Here is a 19,486-nt window from a genome sequence, read left to right as displayed (position 1 = left end):
CCCACCCACCAATCAACCTGCTCGCCCACCCACCAATCAACCTGCTCGCCCACCCACCAATCAACCTGCTCGCCCACCCACCAATCAACCTGCTCGCCCACCCACCAATCAACCTGCTCGCCCACCCACCAATCAACCTGCTCGCCCACCCACCAATCAACCTGCTCGCCCACCCACCAATCAACCTGCTCGCCCACCCACCAATCAACCTGCTCGCCCACCCACCAATCAACCTGCTCGCCCACCCACCAATCAACCTGCTCGCCCACCCACCAATCAACCTGCTCGCCCACCCACCAATCAACCTGCTCGCCCACCCACCAATCAACCTGCTCGCCCACCCACCAATCAACCTGCTCGCCCACCCACCAATCAACCTGCTCGCCCACCCACCAATCAACCTGCTCGCCCACCCACCAATCAACCTGCTCGCCCACCCACCAATCAACCTGCTCGCCCACCCACCAATCAACCTGCTCGCCCACCCACCAATCAACCTGCTCGCCCACCCACCAATCAACCTGCTCGCCCACCCACCAATCAACCTGCTCGCCCACCCACCAATCAACCTGCTCGCCCACCCACCAATCAACCTGCTCGCCCACCCACCAATCAACCTGCTCGCCCACCCACCAATCAACCTGCTCGCCCACCCACCAATCAACCTGCTCGCCCACCCACCAATCAACCTGCTCGCCCACCCACCAATCAACCTGCTCGCCCACCCACCAATCAACCTGCTCGCCCACCCACCAATCAACCTGCTCGCCCACCCACCAATCAACCTGCTCGCCCACCCACCAATCAACCTGCTCGCCCACCCACCAATCAACCTGCTCACCCACCCACCAATCAACCTGCTCACCCACCCACCAATCAACCTGCTCACCCACCCACCAATCAACCTGCTCACCCACCCACCAATCAACCTGCTCACCCACCCACCAATCAACCTGCTCACCCACCCACTCTCCAGGGCGCCCCACTCACTCGCTCACCTACCCCACTCACCACTCGCCCACCCACCAAACAACTCCACCCATTCCACCCACCAACCTCACCCGCCCCGCTCACCCAACCTTCTCCAAGCCCACCCAGCCACCCACTCGTGTACCCCCCCCCACCCACCGCAAGTCAGCAGCTCTCTCGGCCCGGCACGGCACAATCCGCCCATTCATCCAAAACCCACGTGCGCACACGCACACAGACACGCACACACACGCACACACACGCACACCCACATCCACACAGACACGCACACCCACATTCCTCAGGGTTCACTTCTCATTAACCAGTTTAGGATCACGCACAATCACATGTACGGTGGCTGGCACGGGAGGTGGGGAGGGCGAGGGGGGGGTTACAGTACATCAGCTGCTAGATAGAAAGTTGCTGAGAAAAAAGTATCTGTCCTTGCTGTCACATTGGCCAGACCGGGGTGGGAAGGGTGGGAAGGGGGTGGGGGGGGCTAGTAGGGTAGGGGGTTGGTGGGGGGGGCTGGTGGGGGGGGGCTAGTGGAGGGGCTAGATGGGGGGGGGGGGTAGTGGGGTTTTGAGTCTAGGGTGTGATGCGATCAGAGATGAGTGGGGGTATTGGGTGGAGGGATCGTGCCATACGATCACGATCAAGATGATAATGATGATAATAATCCCACGAACGAACCCTTGAATAGATAGGCGGACAACGCACACCACCTTCCGATTAGCATGGTTGGCTTAGGTGCGGTGCGAAAGAAGTTCGGCAAACTGACATTTCCATAACAACGCCACTGAGTGGCGGTGAGCCTCAGCCAGTGCCTGCACATCTCAAGTGCATGGAGGGGGGGGGGGGAGTTGCTGTTTTCATCCGGGTTAAAGGGCCACTTCAAAAGGAATCTCGGAGGTAGCTCTGTGCTCTCCGCTTCAGCGGGCCTTCCTCTCGTGACGCAGCACCGCTCCGCGAGTTTCCACACCCCCCGAAATATTTACGATTTTAGATGGTGGAGTTGTTTTTTTGGTTTGCTTGTTACGCATTCAAAAAGTAACTTTTCGCCACGAGGCAGGGATCAATGATTGGCAAGCTCCGCCCTGAAGGAGTCCCCCAACAGCTCGTGCTGACCGGCCACGTGTACCAGAGGTCGCTAACGGGTTTTGATTCCTTACCCCCTGTACCCATACCTGTACCCGGCCGCAGCAGGGTCGCAAACGGCTATCGGGTATCGGGTACCCGGTTGCGACCTCTGACGTGGAGGGATTTTATGGCCCGAATCTCAGGACGCTTCGTACATAAACGACGAACCCACACACAGCCCCCCCCTCACCTTCAAATAGCGTCCCCCCTGTTCCCCACTCCCCTTCACCTCGCAAGATTCGAGCCCGAGACCAAGACGCCCCAAGACGCCCCAAGACGCCCCAAGACGCCCCAAGACGCCCCAAGACGCCCCAAGACGCCCCAAGACGCCCCAAGACGCCCCAAGACGCCCCAAGACGCCCCAAGACGCCCCAAGACGCCCCAAGACGCCCCAAGACGGCCCAAGACGGCCCAAGACGCACCTCGTTCTCTCTCTCGCTCTCAAATCCCAGGGCTGGCGTTGCGACAGAGGACGAGGAAGAAAAAGAAGAAACACGCCAATGCGGAGCGGCTGAGATTAGCGCCTCGCAACCAAATGTTGTGCCCGTGGGTCGTGCCTCCCCCCCCCCCCCACTGGCCACGATACAAACCCCGCCGCCGATCTCGTAAAAAAATAAAATAAAAGGGGGAGCGCGCAAACCCCGCGTCGTCAGGCCGACGCGCCGGGTCCACCCCCTCGCAGCGGCGGCGGCTTTTTGGCCGGGCCGTAGACCTGCGCCGTCAGAACGGTGCGAATAACAAAAGTTCTCGATTTGAAGCTTTCGTGGCTGCAAGGATTTCATACTCTTAGGTTTTTTCGGTAAAGTCACGTAGGTAAAAAATAAATAATAAATAATCAGATGACGGAGACTTATGTTGCCTCCGAAACGTCGTGATTTATAATTTTATTTCTATAATATGTATTTTTCTTATTTATTTTTACCTACGTGACTTTACCGAAAAAACCTAATAGTATGAATACCAAAAGTGTTAAATTGTTCTTGTCACGGCAAAGTTGCCGTACGGTGCTCGAGCAAATGTAGTCATGAAAGACGGTCACCCGGCATCGCGCGGCGCTCTCGGACGCGCGCTCCTGCGGCCGTCTGGAACGCTCTTTCCTTCCGACGTTAGGAAAGCCACGCGGAGCCACGCGCATTCAAATCATCCGCATTGACAAACACCTCGAGAGCTGCTTTTCGTGTTTGGTTTGTGGTCCTTCCCCCGCACTTCCGATTAGCACGGTTGGCCACGTACGGCGCGAAAGAAGTTCACACGGACATATTAAGACCGGTGTCCCACCGCATTAGTGCCGGAGATGAAAGAACCTTAAATCAACCCCGCCCCCCATCCTCCCCGCCCTCTCTCACTGTGAAATAAATACACCGTGTTTCTGGACAGCGTCTAAAGATGCGGTCACATTTAGATGCCACGTAAACCTACATTGTATTATTGTACAGACTCGCACAGAAACCCCATAATCCCATACACATACCCATAGTCCCATGAAAAGACCCAGTCCCATACAGAAACCCACAGTCCCATACAGAAACCCACAGTCCCATACAGAAACCCACAGTCCCATACAGAAACCCACAGTCCCATACAGAAACCCACAGTCCCATACAGAAACCCACAGTCCCATACAGAAACCCACAGTCCCATACAGAAACCCACAGTCGCACAAATTCGACAACTTGAGGACATGACAATGTCGGCACAATCTAAACTTAAATTGTCGACATGGTTTTATGTATTTAAAGTTACATCGCCCAACAGGACTGCTCATCAAAAACAAAAGAGGTGGCCTCGGGGCTCCGAGCGTGTGAGCACCCACAGGGGCAGGCCGCCCGCCGCTGGGGCAGGGGCCAGCAAACCTGCGGCTTGGGGCTCTTTGGCTGCCCCACCCCCCCATCCCTGGGCTCTGTGCCCCCCCCCCCTCCCTGGGCTCATTGGCTGCCCCCCCCTCTCTCATTTGCAAGCAGCCGGTTTTAAAAACTTTAATTTGAAGATATTTGATTAACTATGGCCAGGGAACGGGGTCACTGTGGGAATGTGTTGGTGACGACAAAATGTACAACAGTCGAACTGTTAAAGATTAACCGCAGAGAGGGGGGGGGGGTACTAAATAGCCGCAGTTTACTCCATCACCCGTTTTGTTTGAGTCAGAATGTGTTGTTGTTGTTGCTGTTGTTATTATTGTCGTCTTGCTGTATACCCCAATGCTGTGTTCGTGTACAAGTCGCCCTGCGCATGCGACGCGACTCAACTATTTTGATCAAAGACGACGAACAACAACAAATGGCTCCTCCTCTTCTTCCTCTTCTCCTCTGTAAAGATTGCCCCCCCCCCTGCACTAGACCGAGATTGGTGACGACACCTTGACACATCACGTGACTAACGTCGACACCCCCCCCCCCGCCAGCTTATCTTATCGGTTCTCGGTGATTCATCCGTCGCCTTATCAGCTCGGAACAACTTTCGCCATTGACTTGCACATCCGATAAGGGGGCCCCCGCCTTTTGACACGGGGGGGGGGGGGGGGGAGTACAAACTCAGCTTGACCGATACCGATTTGCCCCACCAACAAAAAACACCGGTATAACACACGTCCATTGCACATGACCGTCCATCCCTCCCTCCCAGCCAAACCATTGTTTTGCATTTTATATAGAGGCCCGCCTCTCGCCACCTTCCGGACAGCCGAATTGATCTCGCTTTGCCCATTTCTGTTTCTCAATTCCTTTCCCTCCACCGCATCTCACTCCCGCTCCCATCACTTGAACCTCTCCCCCCCGCTCCACTCCATCACCTCTCACCCTCGCTCCACTTATTACCCCGCTCCTCTTCTCCCATTCCCACGCAGATGTGCCGCACGCCTTCTTGGAGCACCGCGGGTTATCCAGCCAGGAAGCTCGTTCCGAACATCGCGAGGGTTGCGGCGACGATCCGCCCTCGGCGCCTGGCCAAGCGCGCTACGAACCCCACAAGCTCCAAGTTCGATTCCCCGCTCGCTCGCGACAACGGCGACGAACATCTGGCAGCAGTCCTGGGGCCTCCACCTAGGTCGGCTCAGCCTTAAACGTTAGTGCCTGGGTACAGTGTGTACCGGGGAGACAAAGGCGGCCGGACGGCCGTGGTGTTGCCCCCCCCCCCCCCACCTCGGATGCCGTGCCGGCCTTCGTTGGTGCTGCTCGCCAACAGCACTTGCCCCGAGCACTTGTCGGTCAAAGGCTACATGGGGGATCTTTGTCTTCGTAACGGTAGCGTCGGTTCCTGTGGGATTGAGCAATCTCCCCAGTTAACACGCCTCAACCGCCGCCGGCGTGTTGAGGTGTATTTGTGTTTGCGCGGAGCAGGTCCACTAACAAAACTTGCCCCATCAGCCTTTGTAGGCGACGCAGGACATCTTTGTCTTTGCTCGTGAAAGCGCGTGCGCGTGCGAGATGTCTCTGGCCCGGCAATTCACCTTGGCCACACAAAAGCCAAGCGTCGCGTTGCCGGGCACCTGCGAGCAGTGTCGCGGATTATTGCGGTGACACGCGGTGACACGCGGTGACACGCGGGTGAGACGTCAAGCGCCACAACGAGATACCGTGCGATCGCGTTCGTTTAGCCCACAGGAAAAGCCCCACAAAGTCCCGCACGGCTCCTTGTCGGGAAGGTCCCTGCCAAGTTTGTCGACGTGACGCGGAGTGGGGGGCAATGTTGCTGCTGCTGCTGTTGCTGCGTGCGATCCCGATTAAATAATTAGCAGAGCAAATTTGTTTTGCAGTATTGGGATGTTGTTGCTTGAGGACAGGTACATTGTGTCTGTGTGGTGTGTGGAGCTACGGTAGGAGGCTCGTGAAGGATGCTGCTGCTAGTCACTTAGAGGCAGTCGCCGTCCAACAACGGCAACGGAGGGCCGAGGAGCGACGCTCACAACAACGTGCGGGGCGCCGGGCGGCTAAACCGTTGGCACGGTAGGGGAGCCACAGACGGCGCGTCGGCCGGTCGTCTCAGTCGGTTAACCCCACGACACCTGCAGGGTCTGTCCGGCGACCTGCCAGAGAGCCTTCGACACTTCACGTGGCCTCAAAGTGCACCTGGCCTGGCACGGGCGCCGTGGCGACGTCTCCGTCACTTGGGTGAATGTCGGGTCGGAGGAAGGAAAAAGGGCGAGGAGGAAACTCACGAGCAATCGTGTGGAGAACCTACAAACTCAACTCGCCTCTCACACGCACACAAAGATCCCCCGTGTAGCCTTAACAGACTGTAGGGACAAGTGCTGTTAGCGAGTAGCACCTATGAAGGCCGGAACGGTACACGAGGGGGTGGGTGGCCAGCACCACGCCCGACCGCCTTTGTCTCCCTAGTGGCGATGTTTACACACCGCACCAGGTACTCATTTGAGGCTGAGTCGACCTAGGGGAGGCCCAGGACCGGTTCAGATAATCGTCACTGGTGTTGGCCATGAGCGGGAATCGAACCCGGGTCGCCAGGTCTGTAGTGCAGCGCGCTAACCACTACAATACCGCTCCCCACTACACACTCACACGCACACACTAAACTAGTTTTTATTTTACAAACTAAGGCCCACTGCTGTACCGAGCTAGGCGGCTCTTTTTCTTTGCTGCCCGTCTGGAACGTTCTTAATTACGATATTAGCAAGCCACTGGAGCGGTGCACTTTTACAAAACTGCTTTTGCGCGTTTAGTTTGTTGTCCTTCCCCCGCACCTTTCGATCGGCACGGTTGGCAACGTACGGTGGCGCGAAAGAAGTTCAACGTACGTACGTAGGTGCCGTGTGCGTCGGTCAGTCGTCCCCTAGAGCAGGGGTGGGGGGGGAACCTCTTTTCTGCCAAGGGCCATTTGGATATTTACAACATCATTCGCGGGCCATACAAAATCATCAACTTAAAAATTAGCCTGTTATATTTGGTCAAACATTTAATTAACTCACCCCTAATGTGATGGCTGGAACTGCTTCTCTTTGGTGAGGCGTGTGATGTCAGCTGGTATTGATGATGTTGTTGCTACTCGCAACTGCTTTTCCAGGTTTGCTCCTAGATTTATTTAATTTCGAGTCCCGCCTGCGGTTGCCTTGGCAGGGCCACACCAAATGATTCGCGGGCCTTATACGGCCCGAGGGCCGGACGTTCCCCACCTCTGCCCTAGAGCATGGGTCCATCCCGTGGACCTTCCTCCCCACACATCACGTGGCCTCAGTGCACTTAGTCTGGCACAAGCGCAGTGGTGACACCCACACCCCCCATTCCTCCCTACTTAGCTGCCACTGTTATTGTAGTTGTGCATGAGTGTGCACGCATTTGTCAAGTATGCGCGTGTGTGCGCGTGTGTGCGCGTGTGTGCGTTGGGACTTTTAAAGGCAACTGCAGTAAGTGAGCACTTGATTAAAATCTGTATGTTGAACTTCTTTTCGCACCAGACGCAGGCAAGCGTGCCTCACGATGTGCTTGTGTGCGCGTCCCCTCCACCAATTGTACGATGAAGGCCATACGGGGGACCTTTGTCTTTGTATGATGTGTCTATGTTTATGCGTGTGTGAGCGTGGGTGTTCAAGTGGGGAGCGGTGGTGTAGTGGTGAGGGTGCTGAACTTCGAAACCCGGCGAAGGGAGGTCGATTCCCGCTCACGGCCAACACCGGTGACGATTATCTGAACCGGTCATGGGCCTCCCCTAGGTCGACTCAGCCTCAAATGAGAACCTGGTGCGGTGTGTAAACATTGCCACTGGGGAGACAAAGGCGGCTGGGCGTGGTGCTGGCCACCCACCCCTCGTGTACCATTCAGGCCTTCATAGGTGCTCGCTAACACTTGCCCCAACAGTGTGTTAAGGCTATACGGGGGATCTTTGTCTTTGTGTATGCAAGTGTGTGTTTGTGAGACACTCTGTATGGTCCGTGTGACTGTGTAGGGGTGTACATGTGTCTCCGTGTGTGTGTGTGTCTCCGTGTGTGTGTGTGTCTCCGTGTGTGTGTGTGTGCCACTGTGTGTGTGTGTGAGCCACTATGTGTGTGTGTGCGCCACTGTGTGTGTGCGCCTGTTGCGTGCGAGTGTTGGCAGTCTTTGCCGTAGTCGCCGTGGGAACGGCACCGCTGGGTGTGGCGTTTTCTCCGCGTCGCGACGTTCCAACGCTGCAAGTCACGAGTTCGCGTCGAGACCCAGGCGGGAATTCGAGACAGAGCCGCAGACATCCATAGACTGCCGCCATGCACACACAGATCCGTAGACTCGCATAGGGTAACATTACGGGGTGTTCTTGTTTTACTAAGGAGGCCCATGGACTCGCATAGAGACCCATAGACCATCAGACGGGGAGGGGGGGGAGTTGCATAACCCACAGGTGAACGGAAACGATTCGTGGAAATCATCCAGCGTGGATTTACCTCCCACTCCCCCCACCCAAAATGTTGCCACATTCTCGGGGGGGGGGGGTTTCTTCAATGGACAGCTTCCACTTGCACTCACGCACACCAAAAAAGACAAATATCCCCCGAATAGCCATTTATCAGGCTGTTAGCGAGCACCAGTACATGGGGGGGGGGGGGGGTGGGTGGGTGGCCAGCACCACGCCCGACCGCCTTAGTCTCCCCAGTGGCGATGTTTATTGAACACCACACCAGGTACTCATTTGAGGCCGAGTCGACCTCGGGGAGGCCCAGGACCTGTTAAGATAAATCGCCACCAGTGTTGGTGGCCGTGAGCGGGAATCGGACCTCGGGTCGCCGGGTTCGTAGCGTAGCGCTAACCGCTGTGCCACCGCTCCTCAAGCTGACCGAGGTGGTTCAGAGGTCAAGCCAGCAGCTCGCAAATCGGAAGGTTGCAAGTTTACGTCCTGGTTCGGGGGTTGACTCGGCCCCATCATCATCCCCCTCCCCCACCGTGATCGATAAAATTAGTACCCATATACTCAGAGACTCACATATGATGAAAATGAGGATTTTGTTGTTTGGAAGAATAGCAAGATTAGTAGATATTTAGAAATAGAACATTTTAAAAGTAAAATAAACAACCGTATTTTGAATTAAGAGTGAAAGTATTCAAAGTTGCTGCTACATTGCATCCTGGGCAAGTGTTGCAGTGTGCAGGGTCAGGATTTGCACAAATTGGAGTCGTGACATCTTTATGTCAAGGTTGTTTTTAAATCCGTTATATTAAGTTCGCTTGCTTGCGCGCTTACGACCGTGCAAATCTTTTGGTCGTTTTTTAACCCACTTCCCGTGATCCAATCGAGCTGACATTTTGCACAGACTCGTTGTGCGTGACAATTAATTTTCGTGAAAACTTTTTTCCAAAATTTTCAACATTTTAGGATCAAAAAAATTATATTTAATTACCAATTGCTTAATGGTGGCAGGCAATCATCTGACCCATAGGTGGCAGCCATCTCAAGCCAGAGGACGAGAGGACTCTAGCCGCCACGCATATAAAGGATTTATAGTGAAAAACTTTGTTTTTACGGGTTAATTTTTTACACATCCCACAAGGCACACGGCATAATGGGGAGTGCACACATTCAGTAGCATTGGTTCAAACAAAAGCAAAACCTCTGGACCAGTTTCCACACTCGGCTGTTTCGTCAGCGTAACCAGGCTCGCTTTAACAATTGCGTCAAAACAAGTAGACTCTGGGACAGGTTTCGATAATTACACTGGTCAACAACAAAAAAAATTCTGGCCTAGACTTTTGCAGCTGTTTTAGACCAATTTCAGGATGCCGATTCCAAATCTGGTCTCAGATTTTCTCTATCACATCTCATTTTTATGCTATCGGCATACCCCATTTTCATTTATTTTACCCGAAATTAACTCTGTCACTTATGATTGCAAGTTGTTGCTAGTCAGTGACTGCTTTAGTGTTAAAATATGGTGCTGTATTTTTAGGATAGTGTGTTTATAATATCATTTTATGTAGATATCCACATTTATTTAATATTTTTCTTCTGCAATTTTTATTGAAAATGCAATATTTGATCTCACAAACCTGATGCGAGACAAAAACTGATGCCAGATTTGGAATCAGCACCCCAAAATTACCTTAAAACCATTGTTATACCTTATGCCATAAAAAGTGTATTGACCAGTGTTATTCATCTCATCAGCAGAACCATGCTCGCTCGAAGCGATTAGCACGATTGGCTACGTACGGTGCGAAAGAAGTTCAACGTACACACAGTCATACAAGCAAAAATGTTTTTTAAAAACTCCGGACCGGTTTCGGCATTCGGCTCTCTCATCAGCAGCGCCAACTTTGATGACATTACGACATCTTCTGGCTCCGTGCGAGTCAGAGCTAAGGAACCTGCCCCGCCCGTGAAGCACAAGGGGTCCCTACACCGGCCGAGAGAACAGATGGGGAGATCCGGGAGGAGGGAGGGGGAAGGGGAGGGGCGAGGGGGGAGGGGAGGGGCGAGGGATGAGGGGAGGGGCGGGGGGGGGCTGCTATATTTGTCGCTCGATGATTTCGAGTTTTATCGCTGCGGTGTGTGCACAAGGCAGGTTCGGTGCCAGCCTCTCGGTGTTTACCCGGAGTCATTCACCACCGGCCAGCGAGCGTCACCGACTGTGCGAGCGAGTGTGTGTGTGCATGACACATGCGTAGATTACACACACACACAAGACAACGATCCCCCGTATAGCCTGTAACAGACTGCTGGGGCAAGTGCTGTTAACGAGTAGCACCTATGAAGGCCGGCACGGCACATAGGTGCTAGCTAAGAGCACTTGCCCCAACAGTCTGTCCAGGCTGTACGGGGGTGATGAGATTTGTCTTTGTGTGCGAATGAGATATGCATCGATTGTACACAATCGATACACAGCACTTGCCCACAAAGTATGTTAAGGCTATACGGGGGATATTTGACTATAATGTAGTATGACACATTAACCATTTGCCCATATACAATGTTTGTGCATAGATTACACACACACACAAAGGTAAAGATCCCCCATACGGTGACGCAAACTGCCGGGGAAAGTGCTGTCGCTGTGACGTCACTGCAGGGCTACGATGACGCTTTTGAGTACAACTTCAAACAAAAACTAAAACTTCCCTGTCAATTTGTGCTCCCCTCTCCCCGTCTCCCTCTCCCCGTCTCCCTCCGTCTGTCCTCTGCACCAGCGTGGACGGCACCCTCGTGTTCACCTTCTGAAGCGCTCGCTCGTCACCGTGGCGTGCGCGATGACCACCACCACCACCACGTGACTTTTCTTTAGTATTGTGCGCGGTGCTTTTAGCGTCACAGCGCGTCGATTTGTAGCGTTTATTTTCATTTGTTTGCTGGTGACTTTGTGTATTTCACATTGAAATCGCCTCCAGTGCTTTTGCTGCTGGCGGCAGTAAAAGTTGTTTAGAAGTCTCCGTCTCTCTCTCCGTCTCTCTCTCCGTCTCTCTCTCCGTCTCTCTCTCCGTCTCTCTCTCCGTCTCTCTCTCCGTCTCTCTCTCCGTCTCTCTCTCCGTCTCTCTCTCCGTCTCTCTCTCCGTCTCTCTCTCCGTCCCTCTCTCGCCATCAGAGAGCTTCCATGGGTGGCGGAGTTGGTCCCTAGCGAGACTGCAAGCGACGCACGTGGTGGGCTAATGCGAAGTCCGTCGAAGAGATTACGCAACACAGTCGAAGAGATTACGCAACACAGGCACAAAGACAAAGATCTTGATGCAGTCATTTTAGCTGTGACGGTCCCACCTGATGACGGAGACTTGTGTTGCCTCCGAAACGTCGTGATTTATTATTTTATTTTATTTCCATTATTACTTTTTTTTTTACTTTTAATTTAATTTTTTACCTACGTGACTTTACCGAAAAAACCTAAGAGTATAAAGATCCCCCCCCCCTGTATAGCCTTGACGGACTGTTGGGGCAAGTAACAATCCCACGAAGGTCGGCATCGCACAAGACGGCGGTGGGCTCGCCAGTGCCGCCTTGTGTGCCGGTGCGACTCGCCGACCCGCTGGACATCTGTGACAAAGAGCTTTATAGCTCCTCGGATTCCGCCTGCAGTCCAAACAAGGATTTTGATTCCGACGTTCACGCACAGCACCAGGTACTCAGTTGAGGTCGAGTCGACCTAGGGGGGGGGGGGGTCCCGGACCGGTTCTGATCATCGTCACAGGTGTTTGCCCGCGAGCGGGACTCGAACCTGGGCCACCAGCAGCAGGTCGCAGCGCAGCGCGCTCACACACCACACTGCCGCTCCACACACACACACAAAGATAAAGGCAAAGATCCCCCTCCCGTATAGCACCAACAGGCTGCTGGGGAAAGTGCCGTGTGCGAGCACCTATGAAGGCCGGCACGGCACACGAGGGGTGGGTGGCCAACACCACGCCCGGCCGCCTTTGTCTCCCCAGTAGCGATGTTTACTCCACACCGCACCAGGTACCCATTTGATGCAGTCGACTTAGGGGGAGGCCCATGACCGGTTCGGATAATCGTCACCGGCGTTGGCCGTGAACGGGAATTGAACTCGAGTCGCTGGGTTTTGCAGCGCAGCGCGCTAACCACTATACCACCGCCCCCCCCCCCCCCCCACACGCGCGCACAGGTAAAGGTGACATGGCACCCAAGCCTTCAGCACTTGCACAACTCGATGGCAAATGGCTCGCCGCAACAACAAAAAAACCCGTCACGCTCATGCACGGTGACACATGGAGTGGGTGTGGTATGGTGGGTGTGGGTGGTGAGGTGTGTGGTGGGTGTGGGTGGTGAGGCGTGTGTGTGTGGATGTGTGTGGTGCTGGCCACCCACCCCCTCATGTGCCGTGCCGGCTTTTATAGGCGCTCGCTAACAGCACTTGCCCCCTACAGTCTGTTACAGGCTATACGGGGGATCTTTGTCTTTGTGGTGCGGCAAAAACAACCCCCTACCTTCTCGTTGGTGCCGGACGGCAACGCTGTGGTGGGCAGTGCCGTGGGGGGGCCAACTTAGATTGGCCATTCCCCTCGTGGCGTTTGAAACCACCACAGCGGCCAAATGGGGGCTCTGGACGGGTGCGAGGGGCTTGTAACCCCTCCGCCTTCAATGAATTACCACAAAGCCACGACCTAAACATGTCATTAATAAGCTTGTGCCGGAGGCCCCGGGAGGACAGACGTCTATGACGTCTCCTGGCCAAACCCCATTTGTCCGATGCCAGGAGACTGAATCCTTACCCTCGGGGCTCGTCCAGAAACAACAAAAAGCCACTACGGGTGGCCACGTGGAATGTTCGAACGCTCACTGCGGAGGAGAGGCTGCCACTCCTCTGTCGGGAGCTGGACCGGTACCGCCTGGATCTCTGTGGCATTCAGGAGGTTCGGTGGACCGGCTCTGGCTCCTGCCACCATGAGGGGTGGACAGTCCTCTACTCGGGGCAGGAGACTGCCAAACAACTGGGAGTGGCTCTTCTTCTGAACAAAAGAATTAAGGGGGCGTGGGAGCGTGGCGGTGAGGTGTGGGAAGCTGTAAGCCCCAGGCTACTTTGGGCTCGCCTTCCCATCAACCAGAGGCGAGGAGTGGTGGTCGTGATTACTGATGCCCCCACCGAAGACTAACATCCATGGAGGGATGCAGGCAAGGCCGATGAGTCAGATGCCATCTATGACCTCCTGTCACAGGTCAACATTGGGAAGACAAAGGCGGCCGGGCGTGATGCTGATAACAACCCCCACCCCCTTCCGTCGTCGTGTGTCCATGGGTTTCTATGATAGTTTCATCTATGGGATTCTATGATAGTTTAAATATATGGGTCTCTGTGATAGTTTAATCTATGGGTCTCTATGATAGTTTAATCCATGGGCCTCTATGATAGCATAATCTATGGGTCTCTGATTAGTTTAATCTATGGATCTCTATGATAGTATAATCTATGGGTCTCCTCTGAGTAAAATCCATATATACCCTATGCAAGCCTGTGGGTCTCTATGCAAGTCTACGGATATCTGTGTATTGGCTGCAGCCTATCGATCTCTGCGGCTCTCCACGATTATCCCATGGATCTCGATGTGATCATCACGAGATGCTCGCTAAGAGCGCTTGCCCCAACAGCATGTAGGCTACACGGGGGACCTTTGACGTTGTAAATGTGGGAGTGAGCGCCTACTTGCAGGCGACAAATGATTGACAGTCAGCCATCCCATAACACCTGGGGGGGGGGGGGGGGGTCTGTCACGGGACACTTCGTGTGACGGCCTCAAAGTGCACTTAGCCTGGCGCAAGCACCATGGAGGTAGACGCCAACCACCAGTGACATGTGTGTAGGTGTGCCAGGATAGGTGCACGATGCGTGTGCACTCACAAGTGGGAAGGTGTGTCCCGTTCGCGCTCAGTGGCAGAGGAAAAAAAAATGTCGAACCGGTCCTGGGCATCGCCTAGGTCGACTTGGCCTGAAACGGGTATCCGCTTTGCGTGGTGCATTAGCGATCGGCACTGGGGAGACAAAGGTGGTCGGAAGTGGTGCTGGCCACCCACTCGCCAACAGCTCTCGCCCCAACAGTCTGTTAAAGGCTACGCAGGGGATATTTGTATTTGAGCCACATTATCAGCATGTATTACATTTGCTCAGTTCGTGTGTGGGTGGACGTTGAACTTATTTCCGTGCCGAGTCTCAGGAGATACGGATGTTCAAATTCATAGCCTCTGGCTCTTGAAACCACAAACCAAAACGCCTAACCATGAGGTCACTTAATTTAGTCAATACTTTTTTTTTTTACACTAAAATAATGACAAACATTGTTACAGAATCTAACCTCTCCCCGGTAATAGGGTGGTGGGTGCATGTGTAATAATAAATAACAATAAATATTACACGTGTGCCACCACATTTGAGCGTTATTTCAGACGCCACGTTTCCGCGGAACGCTTGAATCACCGAGTGAACGTTGACGTGAATGCAACACGCTCACATATGTCCCTACTTTCCTGTATCCACTCAGCGAACTCAATCAATTGCCTTATCGATAACGTATTTAATTCCACCATTCAGATTTGTTTTAAAAAATTCGTTCGCTTGTCAATTCATTCACGTAGAAGTTCAACCGTCGCATCGTGTCATTGCGTTCCTTTGCTACTCATTTATTATTGCATTCATTCATTCATTCCTCCGTGCTTTCATTCAGTTTTTCCACCCTTTCATTCGTGTATCCCTTCAACCATTCGTACAATATTGAGATGTTTCATCCGTTGCTTCTTCTATCCACTCTTTCATTCACTTACCCGTGCATTATCGCCTTTAACCAGTTGTGTTTCATTCGCATAGCTATCAATGCATTCAATCATAGGCCAAGCAATTAATAACTGCCACATTAATCCCAGATTAAGGAGAGTTTAATTATGGGATTGAGAGCCTCGATGATGCGCAACGATTCGCGATAAAGATTAATCGATTATTTTAGTTCATTTTCTTTTAGCTGGACATCTGTGAAACTAATGGACATCGGTCGAAAAAAAATCGATCTTCACAGCTCCAGTGCAAATAAAAAAGATTTCTGATATTCTGAGTGCGCTGAACGGGGGCAACAAACACAGCCAGCAAATATACAGCGCTGTGATAATCAAAGCGTAAATAGATAAAGAGGAAACAACTGCGTCACTTGAAATAAACAAAGGTCATAAAGGTGATTTATGACGAGAACTGAGAAGATAGAGGCGATGATGATGATGGGAGGAGGGAAAGAGCAGAGAGAGAGAGAGAGGGCGAGAAATGAGGTGAGGTTACCTGCAGTGTGGCGAGTGAGTAGATATGGTGAGCGAGTGGGTGATAAGGTGAGTGGGTGAATGGGTCATGTAGCCAGCATGCCCAGCCACCGCATGCCAAAAAAGCAGCTTCTGTTTGGCCAGATCAAGAGGGCCAAACCGGAGCGACGGGACTAGAGAAGAGATGGAGGCTGATGCGGTACGGGAGGATGTGGAGCTGAGTGGAATTGCCGATTACCGGCACCAGCGGTGTCAAGACCGGCCTCTGTGGATGAGGCAGCTCGTGAAGGAAGCTACAGGGCAGTGCCAGGCTAGGTGCACGCTGAGGTTACTGGGCGGTTTGGAGGCAGTCGCCCTCCAACAACAGCGGAGTGCAGAAGAGCGACTCTCACAACAACGGGCGGAGCGCCGGGTGGATAAAATATAGCAAGTTGGCACAGTTAGTGCATCTTCCATTCATCTCAGTCGGTCAACCCGTGGCCCCTGGGGGTCTGGCCCGTGACCTATCAGCGAGCCTTCGACACTTCACGTGGCCTCAAAGTGCACATAGCCTGGCACCGGTGTTGTGGTGACGTCACCCGCACTTAGCGGCGATTGACGGCAGTTGTTGAGTGAGTGAGTGAGTGGGCGAGTGGCTGGGTGAGTGGCTGTGTGAGTGGGCGAGTGGCTGGGTGAGTGGCTGGGTGAGTGGGTGAGTGGCTGGGTGAGTGGGCGAGTGGGCGGGTGAGTGGGCGAGTGGGCGGGTGAGTGGGCGGGTGGGCGGGTGGGCGAGTGGCTGGGTGAGTGGGCGAGTGGCTGGGTGAGTGGGCGAGTGGCTGGGTGAGTGGCTGGGTGAGTGGGTGGGTGGCTGGGTGAGTGGGCGAGTGAGATCTGCAGTGTGATGGTTTAACACAGTATGGTTGAGAATAAACAGTCAGGGTGTCTGGTAGACTGAGTGATCGACACTAGTGAAGAAGAAGGCATCAATAATTGAAGGTCACGGGAATATTAACAATGGCAGCAGCGGTAGAAGTGTGACAGGGAGGCGACTGACTGTGTGCGAGCTAAGATTGCCGACTCGCCATATACAGCTCAATAGATACAAGTTCTCAAAGATTCACCCGGGTACAGGTTATACACACACACCTCTACAGGTCTCAACTACATACCCCAACGTGGGAAGACCTAAACTCATACAGAACTTAATCGAATCGTCGACCGTCATCGATTCTTACAGGTTTGCAATTCGTTTAAAAACTTCACCGTGCACATTCAAAACATAAATCTTATGCAATCGCCTTCTTGCCACCAGCAATGCCACCAGCACCGCCCATCATCCTGCCCGGCCTCGGCTAAAGTTACAGGTGAACGCAAACACACACAGCCCCGTTGTCAATCCATTGCCTCTCCCACAACCCAACAAGCCGTGTCGGTCATTTGACCATACTTCACCACGCCGGTCAACACCGGTTGGTGTGTGTCTGACGGGTGCCCGATTAGCATTCGCCAGTGGTGTTTTAAGCCATGGTCTGGAATCCAACTCGGGTATCCGCCTGGGTTCACGGCGCTCTTGCGCTAACCACTGCGCCACCGCTCCCCCCCCCTCAAATGCAACATTCACAGCTTACTTTGATCAATCCCATCCACTAAATGGACAAAGATTTTCCGAGACATGCCATGCAGGTTACACATAAAACTTCTACAGCCAGTCTATACACGTTGTATGTTGTTAAGACAATTTAAAAATGGAGGTATGAGTCTCGCCGCAGGAATGTGGAATTTCCACTGCTGGTGGCTAAATGGGTCTGGGATAGCACTGCCGAGCTTTAGACAAGCGTCTGTTGTGGCCAGGACCACGCTAGGCCGCCTGTATAGACCCAGGTATTTCATTTAAGGGCCGAGTATAAACACACAGCAGCAGCGAAACAGTACGAGCTTAAAGTCGAACAACATGTGACACTGATGAGAGCCGTGAGGGCGTGAATTGAGCTAAAATCGCACAGCAGCAGTGCGCCAACCGCTGCGCCACCGCTCCTCACACACACACAGGACAAAAGTTCCCATCCGTGTGTAGCCTTTAGCATGCTGTTGGGACAAGTGCTGTTAACGAGCACCTATGAAGGCCGGAACGGCACACGAGGTGTTTTTGTTGGTGGTTGTAGTGTGGCCGAGGAAAGCACACGCGACCGCCTTTGTCTCTCCTAGTGCGTGTACACCCACACGGACGAGCATGCACACCCAGTGGCAACAATCGAATTAACTTTCTTCCCACAGCCACAAAAAGGGCGTGTCTCTCCAACCAAGTTTACCCATCAAGTTCAATCCACTGCTCGCCTCTGCGGTGTGTGCGTACGTGTACGTGCGCTCTGGTATAAATACATATACAGCAGATGCGATTTGTATCGCGGAAGTGGGGATACAAAGACGGCCGGGGGGAGGGGGTGGGATTGAGTATGAATGTCCCAACCAGCGCACACGAGTGGGATACTTTAATAAAATCAAACATTGATGAATGAATGGATCAAGCCATCAAATCCTTCCAATCCACGCCGTCCTGGTACGGGGGGGGTAGGGGGTGTCTTACTTTTGACCATACTTCACCACCACCGTAGCCACGCGCACAAACATTTGGCCGATGTAACAGCGGCGGCTGCGGGTTCACGCTTCCGATCGCCATGTGAATAAGCTACCGGTCAAGTCCACTGGCGCAAGACGTCCAAGTTATCATCATCATCCAGCGGTGGATTGAGCATGTCTGGGGGAGGGGGGGTGGGGGGGAGGGGGGAGGGGGGATGGGGGGGGGGCTACAAAACTTTAACCGTGAAACTTACCCGAGAATGAGAGAACTGCTTTGGAATGGTCGCTGGTAACACCGCCAACACCACCACCAACGCCTGCGTCTCCTCTTGCTTGGCCCCTACCGTGTGACTCAGAGCGAAGTTGGGAGCCGAACTTTAACAACGAGACCGGGGGGGGTGGGGAGTTGGGCGGGGGGGGGTAGTGGAGGGGGTGGGGGGTTTGCTGCAGTGAGTGGGGGTGGGTTTTTATGGTGGGCGTGGTCCTCGCTCCACGGTCACGCCCACAATTGACCAAAGTCACCGCCCACTGGCGATCAGCTGATCCACTCAGTAGGCGGCTTGGGTCCGTCACCTCGTTAATATTCACGCGAGACCACCCCTCCCGCACCCTCCAGCCCCCACCAACGTATCCGGGGAGGAGTCACGGGCGGGGTGGGGGGGAGGGGTAGTGGTGGGGGGGGGGTGACCACTTGCGATTTGAATTGACGCAAGTGGTCTCAGTTGAAACACGCGACTATGGTGGGAGGGGGAGGGAAGTTCGTGCGGTGACTAAAACAATGCCGTTTGCAACTCCGCGAAGGAGGAGGAAAATGCAAACTCCGCCGACTTAAGATGTTTGAAGGGGGAAATATTGTCAGAGAAAAAAAACTACGTTGAAAATTCTAACTAGATTTGAAGCTTTCGTGACTGCAGGAATTATTCTTTGGTTTCTTTCGGTAAAGTCACGTAGAAAGAAATTAAATTAAATAATAGAATACGACGTTTCGATTGCAACACAAGCAACCATCATCAGGTACATATGAATGAAATATAAATTTCGATTTAAAGCTTTCGTGATTCATATTCTTGGTTCTTTCGGTAAAGTCGTTGTGGCCGAAACGTCGTGAGAATTTTATCTTATTATGTTTTATTTTTATTATTTTATTATTTCCCTTCTACGTGACTTTACC

The 19,486-nt window shown here is 53.3% G+C and overlaps 1 protein-coding gene across 1 annotated transcript in view; it reads right to left on the bottom strand.

Annotated features, from left to right (window-relative positions):
• The window catches only part of LOC144733275 (very long chain fatty acid elongase 7-like), a 46,694-nt gene extending 27,993 nt beyond the window's left edge, over window positions 1-18,701 (bottom strand). The window contains 1 exon segment of the mRNA XM_078615080.1: window positions 18,570-18,701. The gene's annotated coding sequence lies outside the window, so the exon portion shown is untranslated.
• Window positions 18,702-19,486: the final 785 nt, after the last annotated feature.

The sequence above is a fragment of the Lampetra planeri genome, chromosome 46, assembly GCF_965212315.1.
Source record: "Lampetra planeri chromosome 46, kcLamPlan1.2.h2, whole genome shotgun sequence".
NCBI lineage: Eukaryota > Metazoa > Chordata > Hyperoartia > Petromyzontiformes > Petromyzontidae > Lampetra > Lampetra planeri.
Note: the sequence above shows the minus strand (reverse complement) of the source record. Positions and strands in the feature narration are given on the sequence as shown.